Genomic DNA, 13,579 nt, shown 5'->3' on the forward strand with positions numbered 1-13,579 from the left:
AAATACAACACCAGAGCCAAGATCAGTACATAAATACAGCACTAGAACCAAGAACAATACATAAATACAGCATCAGAACGGAGGTCAGTGCATAAATGCAGCACTAGAACCAAGGTTAGTGCATAAATATAGCCCCAGAACCAAGCTTAGTACATAAATAGAGAACCAGAATCAAAATCAGTACATAAATACAGCACCAGAACCAAGATCAGTATATAAATACAGCACCAAAACCAAGCTCAGTAAATAGCTGTAGCTCCTGAACCATGCTTAGCACATAAATACAGCACCAGAACTAAGGTCAGTACATAAATTCAGCACCAGAACCAAGGTCAGAACATAAACACAGCACTAAAACCAAGACCAGTACATAAATACAGCCCCAGAACCAAGGTCAGTACATAAATACAGCACCAGAGCCAAGGTCAGTACATAAATACAGCCCCAGAACAAAGGTCTGTGCATAAATACAGTACTAGAACCAAGGTTAGTGCATAAATACAGCCCCAGAACCAAGCTCAGTACATAAATACAGCACCAACACCAAGATCAGTGTATAAATACAGCCCCAGAATCAAGGTTAGTGCATAAATACAGCCCCAGAACCAAGCTCAGTACATAAATACAGCCCCAGAACCAAGATCAGGGTATAAATGCAGCACCAGAACCAAGGTCAGTATAAAAATACAGCACCAGAACCAAGGTCAGTGCATAAATACAGCGCCAGAACCAAGATCAGTGCATAAATACAGCACCAGAACCAAGATCAGTGCATCAATACAGCGCCAGAACCAAGCTCAGTACATAAATACAGGACCAGAACCAAGCTCAGTACATAAATACAGCACCAAGATCAGTACAAAAATACAGCAACAGAACCAAGGTCAGTGCATAAATACAGCCCCAGTACCAAGCTCAGTACATAAATACAGCACCAGAACCGAGGTCAGTACAAAAATACAGCACCAGAACCAACCTCAGTACATAGCTGTAGCTCCTGAACCACACTCAGCACATAGATACAGCCCCAGAACCAAGATCAGTGTATAAATACAGCACCAGAATCAAGGTTAGTGCATAAATACAGCCCCAGAACCAAGCTCAGTACATAAATACAGCACCAGAACCAAGATTAGGGTATAAATACAGCACCAGAACGGAGGTCAGTACAAAAATACAGCACCAGAACCAAGGTCAGTGCATAAATACAGCGCCAGAACCAAGGTCAGTACATAAATACAGCACTAGAACCAAGATCAGTACATAAATACAGCACCAGAAGCAAGGTAAGTACATACATACAATACCAGGGCCAAGCTCAGTACATAAATAGAGCACCAGAATCAAGATCAGTGTATATACACAGCACCAGAACCAAGATCAGTATATAAATACAGCACCAGAACCAAGATCAGTATATAAATACAGCACCAAAACCAAGATCAGTACATAGCTGTAGCTCCTGAACCATGCTTAGCACATAGATACAGCACCAGAACCAAGGTCAGAACATAAACACAGCACTAAAACCAAGACCAGTACATAAATACAGCCCCAGAACCAAGGTCAGTACATAAATACAGCACCAGAGCCAAGGTCAGCACATAAATACAGCCCCAGAACAAAGGTCTGTGCATAAATACAGTACTAGAACCAAGGTTAGTGCATAAATACAGCCCCAGAACCAAGCTCAGTACATAAATACAGCACCAACACCAAGATCAGTGTATAAATACAGCCCCAGAATCAAGGTTAGTGCATAAATACAGCCCCAGAACCAAGCTCAGTACATAAATACAGCCCCAGAACCAAGATCAGGGTATAAATGCAGCACCAGAACCAAGGTCAGTATAAAAATACAGCACCAGAACCAAGGTCAGTGCATAAATACAGCGCCAGAACCAAGATCAGTGCATAAATACAGCACCAGAACCAAGATCAGTGCATCAATACAGCGCCAGAACCAAGCTCAGTACATAAATACAGCACCAGAACCAAGCTCAGTACATAAATACAGCACCAAGATCAGTACAAAAATACAGCAACAGAACCAAGGTCAGTGCATAAATACAGCCCCAGTACCAAGCTCAGTACATAAATACAGCACCAGAACCGAGGTCAGTACAAAAATACAGCACCAGAACCAACCTCAGTACATAGCTGTAGCTCCTGAACCACACTCAGCACATAGATACAGCCCCAGAACCAAGATCAGTGTATAAATACAGCACCAGAATCAAGGTTAGTGCATAAATACAGCCCCAGAACCAAGCTCAGTACATAAATACAGCACCAGAACCAAGATTAGGGTATAAATACAGCACCAGAACGGAGGTCAGTACAAAAATACAGCACCAGAACCAAGGTCAGTGCATAAATACAGCGCCAGAACCAAGGTCAGTACATAAATACAGCACTAGAACCAAGATCAGTACATAAATACAGCACCAGAAGCAAGGTAAGTACATACATACAATACCAGGGCCAAGCTCAGTACATAAATAGAGCACCAGAATCAAGATCAGTGTATATACACAGCACCAGAACCAAGATCAGTATATAAATACAGCACCAGAACCAAGATCAGTATATAAATACAGCACCAAAACCAAGATCAGTACATAGCTGTAGCTCCTGAACCATGCTTAGCACATAGATACAGCACCAGAACTAAGGTCAGTACATAGATTAAGCACCAGAACCAAGGTCAGTACATAAATTAAGCACCAGAACCAATGTCAATGCATGAATGAAGCCCCAGAACCAAGATCAGTGCATAAATACAGTACTAGAACTAAGCTCAGTACATAAATACAGCCCCAGAACCAAGATCAGTGCATACAGTACTAGAACCAAGGTTAGTGCATAAATACAGCCCCAGTACCAACCTCAGTACATACCTGTAGCTCCTGAACCACACTCAGCACATAGATACAGCCCCAGAACCAAGGTCAGTACATAAATACAGCCCCGGAACCAATGTCAGTACATAAATACAGCACTAGAACCAAGATCAGTACATAAATACAGCACCAGAACCAAGGTAAGTACATAGATACAACACCAGGGCCAAGGTCAGTACATACATACAGCCCCAGAACCAAGCTCAGTACATAAATAGAGCACCAGAACCAAGATCAGTATATAAATACAGCACCAGAACCAAGATCAGTACATAGCTGTAGCTCCTGGACCATGCTTAGCACATAGCTACAGCACCAGAACCAAGGTCAGTACATAAATTAAGCACCAGAACCAATGTCAATGCATGAATGAAGCCCCAGAACCAAGATCAGTGCACAAATACAGTACTAGAACTAAGTTGAGTGCATAGATACAGCCCCAGAACCAAGCTCAGTACATAAATACAGCCCCAGAATGAAGCTCAGTGCATAAATACAGCCCCAGAACCAAGCTCAGTACATAAAAACAGCCACAGAACCAAGCTCAGTACATAAATACAGCCCCAGAACTAAGCTCAGTACATAAATACAGCAGCACCAAGATCAGTGTATAAATACAGTACCAGAATCAAGGTCAGTGCATAAATACAGCCCCAGAACCAAGATCAGTGTATAAATACAGCACCAGAACCGAGGTCAGTACAAAAATACAGCAACAGAACCAAGGTCAGTGCATAAATACAGCCTCAGAACCAAGCTCAGAACATAAATACAGCACCAGAACCGAGGTCAGTACAAAAATACAGCACCAGAACCAAGGTCAGTGCATAAATGCAGCGCCAGAACCAAGGTCAGTACATAATTACAGCCCCAGTACCAAGCTCAGTACATAGCTGTAGCTCGGCACCAGCGCCCTCTGATAGGCAGCCTAAGATGCGGACCAACGCCCTCCGACAGGCAGCCTGAGGTGCGGCACCAGCGGCCTCCGACAGGCAGCCTGAGGTGCGGCACCAGCGGCCTCCGACAGGCAGCCTGAGGTGCGGCACCAGCGGCCTCCGACAGGCAGCCTGAGGTGCGGCACCAGCGGCCTCCGACAGGCAGCCTGAGGTGCGGCACCAGCGGCCTCCGACAGGCAGCCTGAGGTGCGGCACCAGCGGCCTCCGACAGGCAGCCTGAGGTGCGGCACCAGCGGCCTCCGACAGGCAGCCTGAGGTGCGGCACCAGCGGCCTCCGACAGGCAGCCTGAGGTGCGGCACCAGCGGCCTCCGACAGGCAGCCTGAGGTGCGGCACCAGCGGCCTCCGACAGGCAGCCTGAGGTGCGGCACCAGCGGCCTCCGACAGGCAGCCTGAGGTGCGGCACCAGCGGCCTCCGACAGGCAGCCTGAGGTGCGGCACCAGCGGCCTCCGACAGGCAGCCTGAGGTGCGGCACCAGCGGCCTCCGACAGGCAGCCTGAGGTGCGGCACCAGCGGCCTCCGACAGGCAGCCTGAGGTGCGGCACCAGCGGCCTCCGACAGGCAGCCTGAGGTGCGGCACCAGCGGCCTCCGACAGGCAGCCTGAGGTGCGGCACCAGCGGCCTCCGACAGGCAGCCTGAGGTGCGGCACCAGCGGCCTCCGACAGGCAGCCTGAGGTGCGGCACCAGCGGCCTCCGACAGGCAGCCTGAGGTGCGGCACCAGCGGCCTCCGACAGGCAGCCTGAGGTGCGGCACCAGCGGCCTCCGACAGGCAGCCTGAGGTGCGGCACCAGCGGCCTCCGACAGGCAGCCTGAGGTGCGGCACCAGCGGCCTCCGACAGGCAGCCTGAGGTGCGGCACCAGCGGCCTCCGACAGGCAGCCTGAGGTGCGGCACCAGCGGCCTCCGACAGGCAGCCTGAGGTGCGGCACCAGCGGCCTCCGACAGGCAGCCTGAGGTGCGGCACCAGCGGCCTCCGACAGGCAGCCTGAGGTGCGGCACCAGCGGCCTCCGACAGGCAGCCTGAGGTGCGGCACCAGCGCCCTCCGACAGGCAGCCTGAGGTGCGGACCAGCGCCCTCCGACAGGCAGCCTGAGGTGCGGCACCAGCGCCCTCCGACAGGCAGCCTGAGGTGCGGACCAGCGCCCTCTGACAGGCAGCCTGAGGTGCGGCACCAGCGCCCTCTGACAGGCAGCCTGAGGTGCGGCACCAGCGCCCTCTGACAGGCAGTCTGAGGTGCGGCACCAGCGCCCTCTGACAGGCAGCCTGAGGTGCGGACCAGCGCCCTCTGACAGGCAGCCTGAGGTGCGGACCAGCGCCCTCTGACAGGCAGCCTGAGGTGCGGACCAGCGCCCTCTGACAGGCAGCCTGAGGTGCGGACCAGCGCCCTCTGACAGGCAGCCTGAGGTGCGGCACCAGCGGCCTCTGACAGGCAGTCTGAGGTGCGGACCAGCGGCCTCTGACAGGCAGCCTGAGGTGCGGCACCAGCGCCCTCTGACAGGCAGCATGAGGTGCGGACCAGCGCCCTCTGACAGGCAGCATGAGGTGCGGACCAGCGCCCTCTGACAGGCAGCCTGAGGTGCGGCACCAGCGGCCTCTGACAGGCAGCCTGAGGTGCGGCACCAGCGGCCTCTGACAGGCAGCCTGAGGTGCGGCACCAGCGGCCTCTGACAGGCAGCCTGAGGTGCGGCACCAGCGGCCTCTGACAGGCAGCCTGAGGTGCGGCACCAGCGGCCTCTGACAGGCAGCCTGAGGTGCGGCACCAGCGGCCTCTGACAGGCAGCCTGAGGTGCGGCACCAGCGGCCTCTGACAGGCAGCCTGAGGTGCGGCACCAGCGGCCTCTGACAGGCAGCCTGAGGTGCGGCACCAGCGCCCTCTGACAGGCAGCCTGAGATGCGGCACCAGTGCCCTCTGACAGGCAGCCTAAGGCTACGCTCACATGGGGGGATCTACTGCAGATTTCCACAGTGCAAATTCAGCATCAAATCCGCAGTGCGAAATCAGAGTCAAAATTTGCGCCGTGTAATATGTTTCATCCCCTAATCTGAAGCCGTGGCATCTGCAGCCAATCCCCCCTGTGTGAACACAGCCTCAGCCGGCACACAGGCAGAAGAATTCCGCATGATGGAATGGAATTTGCTGTCCTACAGAAGTTTAGCACCAAAATTTGCATGACGGTTGTGCATCAAGATCCAGACTGAGAGCTGCAGATTTTGGCGTGGATTTCCTTCTACGTCCTGCAGACATTGTGGCTTCAGTGTCAGGGGGTCCCATTACTGCTGCCGAAAACAGCACTGTGACGAAACCTTCAGATGCAACCATTCACTTACAGGGGCGGACAAAAATATGGAAACACTCTACCAAATGCATTCCGCAAAATCAAACTCTACATGTCTTAAGGCCCATTTAGACCCAACGATTCTCACTCAAAAATCGCTCAAAGCCGTCTTTTGAGCAAGAATCGTTGGGTCTAACTGCACGGACATTGTGCAGTTTTCGTTAACGAGTTGTTCATCGCTATCTTTTAGAAAGCTGAAAGACAACGGCGAGCCTCATCAGGGCCGCACACGGAGCTCTCAGCAGGATACCGCTGATACTATTGTTTCAGCTAGTATCCCGCTCCGTAAACACAGCCGGAGTATGAATAACACAGCGGTCCCGCTTGTCTTCTGCATACCCCGCTCGGAGCACTCAGCTGTATACCAGCTGAGCGCTCCGAGAAGACAACAGCTGTATGCAGAAAATAGCATTCCCGCTTGTCTCCTGTATACAGCGTGAGTGTCATTTACACACTTATACAAAGTAAACGCCCAAAACTGTCACTCAGATGCCGTTTGAGCGGATTTTGACTGATCACCTTGCTGTCTAAATGCTTTTGAGCGATAATTGTTGTGTCTAAATGGGACTTTATTGAAATCTGATTTACAATCCCATGTCATTTAAGTGGAGGCAATATGACACATGCTGCCAGCCCGAAGTGGACATCTGCCTGAGCAACAAGGTTCCTTTGGTCAGGGGTTGGAGCCACTCAGCTGCTGTTACCAGCCGCTTCCCCAAACCCTCCAGAGCAGGGCAAGAGGTGAAGTAAACACAAATTTGGTGAGAAAGCTCTCAGCCAAGCAGGGGTCAAAAGGGCAGCTCAGTGCTAATGATTAAAATCCCATGCATTTTGTACAGTGCTTCCATATTTCTGTCCACCCCCTGTACATTAGTGAAACAGACACCACTTTAGTTTCCATTTGTTTCTGTTATGTTTGGAGTTTAGACCATCATAGTTGACTATACTATTCTATACTCCAAATATAATGGATGCAAACGGAAACCTTGTCAAAAGGACTTCATAGTGTCTCCTTTAACAGTTTAACTGCAGTATATAAAACTATGTCGCCCTTAAGGGGCTGCATGGCCATATCTTCGCACTAGTAGGGATCCTCACATCCTTTTGTAAGTCCATGACCTCATGCTGCAGGTAACTAATAATTATTGCTCCTCCGAGAATTGTAGAAAGTCCCTTCCTTACATGGGCAGCGCGTCCCCAATAGACCTCCGCAGGCTCAGAAGTGAGAAAACAACAAATACCTTTTTGGGAAAAACTGTTTATATAAGTTGAATTCACTCTAAACTATACGGTGAAATGTTCTGGATGCCCGGAGCGGCTGGCGTCGAGTCAGAGGGCTCTTGTCTAAATGGTTGGAAACTGGCAGAATCCATGTGAACCCGGGCCCCCCGGCAATCCAGAGCTGAAGAGCTGCACAGCAATGAGCTGCTCCAAGGCCTGTAGAGGACAAGATGCCGAGCGCCATCACTACAGCCGATGCGGCATTCAGTACCTGCGTATTTAACGCGACGCCCTTAAAATCAAGGCGTTAGTGTCCTGAGTGATGGAACCTGAATGACATGGTTACTAAGCTCTCAGCGAACTCTGCATATATCAATAGTACTGGGGATGAGGGTGGTCTCACATGTGCGTTGGAACCTCCGGTCCACCGCAGACCCAGCCGAAAATACCGGAAGAAATAGAGCTGCTTCTTCCAGCTAAAAGTCAGGCGGCTGAGCGGAAACCGTACCGACCGCATTAAGGTCAATGGGGTCCGTTCGGCGCGGTTTGGTTTAGTACTAAGACGGATCTGTTTGTCCATGGGGGATTCCCCTTTTCTGCTCTCTCCGAACAGAACAGGAAAGTGGAACCCCAAGAACAGATGTGAAACCGCCCTAAGGCCTTATTCACATGAGCTTTTTTAACAAAACCGTGACCATCTTAGGCAATGGATTCCAATGTAGTTATTCAGATGACCGATTTTTAGCCATGTACAAACATCAAGCCGCAAAAGACAGATCAGTGATCAAAATCGGCAGCCGAATTTATACGTGGGAGGAAAAGATCGGTCTTGCCCTATCTTTTGGCTGATCTACCCTGGCGTCTCCCATAGACTCCTATGGAAGCCGAACAACAAGGTAGGGGCAGGGAGTTTAGCTCCAGCCAGAGCTGCTAAAACATGACGGGTGCCTCTATTTGGGCATTAGAAGTCATTCTCAGGATTTATGCCAACCGAGGGAATTCCAGGTTGTGGCATATATACACACCACACCCAGACGTGTGAATGAAGCAGAAAACACTAATTTTAGCCATGACTCGATTGCGGCTTTTTCCCCGTTTCTGAGATTTTTGGCCGTGATGTGGCCAGCGTAAAAACGCATCGCCCATGTGAAAGAGGCCGAAGGCTGAGCTCACGTTCTGTAAAACAGCATGCTGGATCCATCAACATTGAAGAAACTCCATGACTCTAATGGATCCATCTGCCTCCCGTCATGTTACTGGAAACAGAACACGGCCTTAGGTTTTCTCCAGTATTTCTGACTGAAGCCATGATGGCTATCAAAAGATGGAAATGTCAAGATGGAAACCCCTTAGTTACCAAGCCTGTTTGTGCCTCAGTGACGGAGCCAAATATTGGAAATCTGCCATGTGTTACTTTAACGTGGACTAACTCCGTAAAGGTTCTGCAGATCCCGCTGATTCGGATGTTTTTTCGCCACATTTTGTACTAGACCGATAGAATAAATATACGCAAATTCTAAGTGCTATTTTTTTTTTCACATTTTCAACTGCAATATCTCAAATATGTGCGAACATACTGTAGACATTATTGATAAGATGTATATTCCATCTGTTTACTTTATTCTGGAAGCACATTGGAAAAATGTTCATTTTTCTTTTTTTAAACCATTTCCTATAAATTTAACCTGAATTGTTAAAAATTTGCTGAACATTTTGTTTTCCTGCACCAAGCCAAGATTGCAGCGGCTCCTAGGTGTCAGAATGATAGAGACCCCTACAAATAACCCGATTTTAAAAACTACACCCCTTAATGTATTCGCTGAGGGGTCCGGAGTGTTTTGACTGCACGTTCTGGTATTTCAGGAGTTAATGCAATTTAGAGGAGAAAAAGTACAATTTAAAGACATATTTGTTTTCTATAGCGCACATGAAAAGGAGGATTTGCCCCCCCAAATTGATCCCCCTGTTTTTCCTGTGTTCAGAAACAGACCCGTTGTGGCCCTACTCTTACGTCTGTGTCAATTCTCCCAGGCCCATCCCGGCTTCTGCGCATGGGTCACCACTTTTGTGAAGCCAGGTATAGGTCCTTGGACGAAGATATCGGGGGGGGGGACAAAGCGGAGGCCCTAGGTGAGTAGCTTCATCTTCCCTCTCGGATCTGACCCATTGGTCTCCGGCAGCAGGGAGCTGTAACGCACACAGACCCTGAGGCTTTGTCTTCAAACAGCAGGGGTTCCTCCAGGTAGACCTGCTCACAGTCTGATGAATGCAGACACTGCTGTCTTCCATAGACAGATTCAACTCTGATGCTGAAATTGGATTTTGTCATACAACTTGGTTTTAAACACGTTCCCCAGAGGGGCAACCAAACTGCTGTGGTGAGAGGTAAGTAATGATCTTCCCACACTGGAACATAGATGGAGCGAAAATAAGATTAGTGAGGAGTCCAATTGGTTGATGACAGTCAAGTGGCTTTGAACGGACTAGTGGAGTAAGGTAGTAGGCCGACCCTCGGGCCCCTAGGGGACAATCCACCCCCTCTGTATTGGAGTAATTGTCTCCCCCTGGTAGCGGGTCTGGGAATAGGATATGGCTGCAGCAAATAGCTGGGTCAGAATAAAAGGAAGCCATAGCTGCAGTGTTAAAGCGAGAAGAAGAGGACAGGTAAGTTGAGGTAGGTCTCATGGTTCCACTAGAGTCAGACGTCTTTGGGCATCCTGTAACAAAGGAGGACATTTAATCCTAAAAATGTTTGCGGGAACTATTAAGCGGAACGCGTCATCAGAGTATGTCCTGGTATATAGATCAGGTTTTATGCTAAAACTACTAGTAAGGAATGTTGATCATTTTTGACATCTCTCTGTATATATTGTGGGAGAGTCAGCTCAGGTAGAGCGCAGGGCTGAAGTGTGAGCGGCAGTCAGAGACCAAGACAGGCAGTTATAGTCCATCCAGGCTCGGCCTGCGTTTATTGAAAAGCACAAAACAAACAAAACACAGCCTTAGCCTCGGCATAAACCAAAGCCCTGCTTCTCCAGCACTAACGAAACAGTTGTTTCCTACCTATACGTCACGGCTAGCTGCAGCCCCACGAACATAACGCATACACTCCAGTTTCTTCCCTGGGTCGGGGATAGAGCCTCCCGTGAGACCAGCAGCTTCCAGCATCTAGCTGCACCCGGCCTCCTCCCTGTCTACATAGCTGCAGACTTATGGACTTGGTTAATTACCCAGCCTCTACACCTGGGGAGCTAATCCCCCATAATAAGACCTGGAGTGGAGGGGGTGGAATGGACAGCCCCACTACCGAGCCTGCCATCCATTCCAGAAAAACCAGGCCCAACACATTTTACAAAACATCCCCAAAAACTATATGCTGGAGATCACATCCCTGGCTTTCCCATGTCTCACATAGTGAGACACGAACGCCCTTCACCTAATGGGTGTAATACCTCAACCTCGGCGAAATATAGCGACCGTCAAGGATTAACCCCTTCAGTGTCTCACTATATATAATGTATATTTTAAAAAATCCTAAAATTATGCAGTTTCTTCACTGACCACTAAGCCTAATAAAGGTACCGTTATATGGGATAACTATCGGCCCTTTATAGATGATAACTAGTGAGCAATCAGCGCTCCGTGTAACGGGATGGCGGCCGTTTGTACGCTTCTACAACCGATCAGAGCGACAGCTGATCCGCGTAAAGTCATCTCATTATCACCACAGGCAGGAATACAATGAAGGGTGACACTTACATATAGATAACGCAGGATCGGCTAGAGGTCATAATCACAGCTCACCTCCTCCCCTCCCTGCACAATCACCTCTGTGCAGGTAACGGAACATTCTCCCATAGAAGTCAATAAGTCAGCTCCTGTCCATTATGTGCATGGCCCCTGGGCTCTGCTGTATAACATCTGTGCTGCCCCCCCATAGTCATGTGCAAACAATAAAATAACAAAATTGCAATAAGAAGATAAAAACAGATTAAACAACAGATACTTTCATTATTTGGATTTAATGAGTAAAACCAATCTAGGTGATACCGTCCCTTTAAGCTGCAGCAGCGCCTGTCCGCTCGGTGAATTCTCCCTGACGTCTCAGAGATTAGATGGACGGGTCACATTATCGCCGGGACAGTTCAGTCTACCAAAGAGCTGAGTGCCGTATATGTTGGCGGAAGCGTCCGATACATTGTAGCTACTAAATTTATAATGACGCCTTGTTCTGCATCGCCATCCATGTGTTAGTAATATAATAGAACCGCACTTCGGGTACAGAACCTACAACTTAGAGCTACGATTAAAGGGCTGGTCCGGCCGCGCAGGGGGCCGCTGTTCACTGAGCATGGTAACGCACGGCACGCAGGGGCTTCGCACGCCACGAAGATCAGACCGAATCTCTGTTTATTACTTTTTAAACTGATGTTCCAAGCAGATGGCGCCGTTGTGCTGCAATCCCACAATGCCCTGCACCTCCCCCCTCTGTGGGCACTCTGAAGCATTGAAGTCCTCAGCAGTCTCTCCTGGCCCCTTCTAAGTTCACTCTACAGCAGTGTACCCCAACTCCGGTCCTCAGCGCCCCCAGCAGGTCCTGTTTTCAGGATTTCCTCAGTATTGCACAGGTGATGTCATTATTGTCGGTCCTCAGACATGGCCACGGGGGTTCTTACCATAGGATATCCTGAAAACATGACCTGTTGGTGGTCCCTGAGGACTGGAGTTGGGGACCCCTGCTCTACAGTACGGGACGTTCTCCTACGCCTGCCCACCCGTTCCAGCTCCAATGTGCTGTCTAATGAGCTGTGTATCTAAGCTGATCCTGTGGAATATGTCTGCTGAGCAGATGTATCTAAGCAGATCCTGTGGAATATGTCTGCTGAGCAGATGTATATAAGCCGATCGTGTGTGATACATTTGCTCAGCTGACATATCACATGATCTGCTACAGCGTTTCAGCAGACGTATCACACAAGATCTGCTTAGATACATCTGCTCAGCAGAAGTATCTCACAAGATCTGCTTAGATACAGCGTCTCAGCTGACTATCACAAAGGATCTGCTTAGGTACAGCAGCATAGCAGATATATCTAAGCCGATCATGTGAGATACATCTGCAGAGTTGCTGTATCTAATCAGATCCTGTGGAATATGTCTTCTGAGCAGATGTATCTAAGCCGATTGTGTGTAATACATCTGCCCAGCTGATGTATCAGATGATCGGCTTAGATATATCTGCTCAACAGATATATTACACAGGATCTGCTTAGATACAGCAGCTCAGCAGACGTATCTTAGCCAATTATGTGTGATACGTTTGCTGAGACACTGTATCCAAGCAGATCCTGTGGAATACGTCTGCTAAGAAGATGTGTCTAAGCCGATCGTGTGTGATACATTTGCTCAGCAGACTTTTCACACAGGATCGGCTTAGATACATCAGTTCAGCAGACAGTATCACACATGATAGTTGCCCCATCACACATGATAGTAGTAATAGTGACCCCCAGTAGTAATATTGACCCCTAATAGTTGCCCCAGTAGTAATATTGACCCCTAATAGTTGCCCCAGTAGTAATGGTGACACCTCCCACAATGAGGAGGAGACTGAATATGATTGCTGGACCCTGAAGTGCATCGGCGCTCCATTCCCTGTCAGTGGGACTGCTGAGTACCTGAGCGGCTCACCTGCTCCGTATTTCCATCAGCCCCACTGAATGAACGGAGTGCTGACCACTGATGCTCAGCCAGCGCTCCAATCAGAGTGACGTCATTGCGGGGAGAGAAGAGACCCCGCAGTGACAGGGAAACGGGACATGGGAGTCCTATTCTTGAGATCAGTGAGGGTCTCAGAGGTGTGACCCCCCCTGATCAGCAAGTTATCTCCAATCATATGGATATACTGTATACTAGTAGAACCCCTTTAAAAGATGATTGAAAGGGAATCTTATCAAGATTCAGTTAAAACTAAAGCAGCTGGACGAACTAGAAGCAATGGGATGGAAGGGAGGAGACACAGATTAGTGAGGGGATCAATGGGTGGAACAGGTTGTCACAGGAGGTGGGGAGTTCCCCTTCAATGGAAGTGTTCAGAGCCGGACAGACATCTGTCTGGGATGATTTAGCGATCCTACACTGAGCAGGGGGTTGTACCCGATG

This window comes from Eleutherodactylus coqui, chromosome 5, assembly GCF_035609145.1.
Source record: "Eleutherodactylus coqui strain aEleCoq1 chromosome 5, aEleCoq1.hap1, whole genome shotgun sequence".
NCBI lineage: Eukaryota > Metazoa > Chordata > Amphibia > Anura > Eleutherodactylidae > Eleutherodactylus > Eleutherodactylus coqui.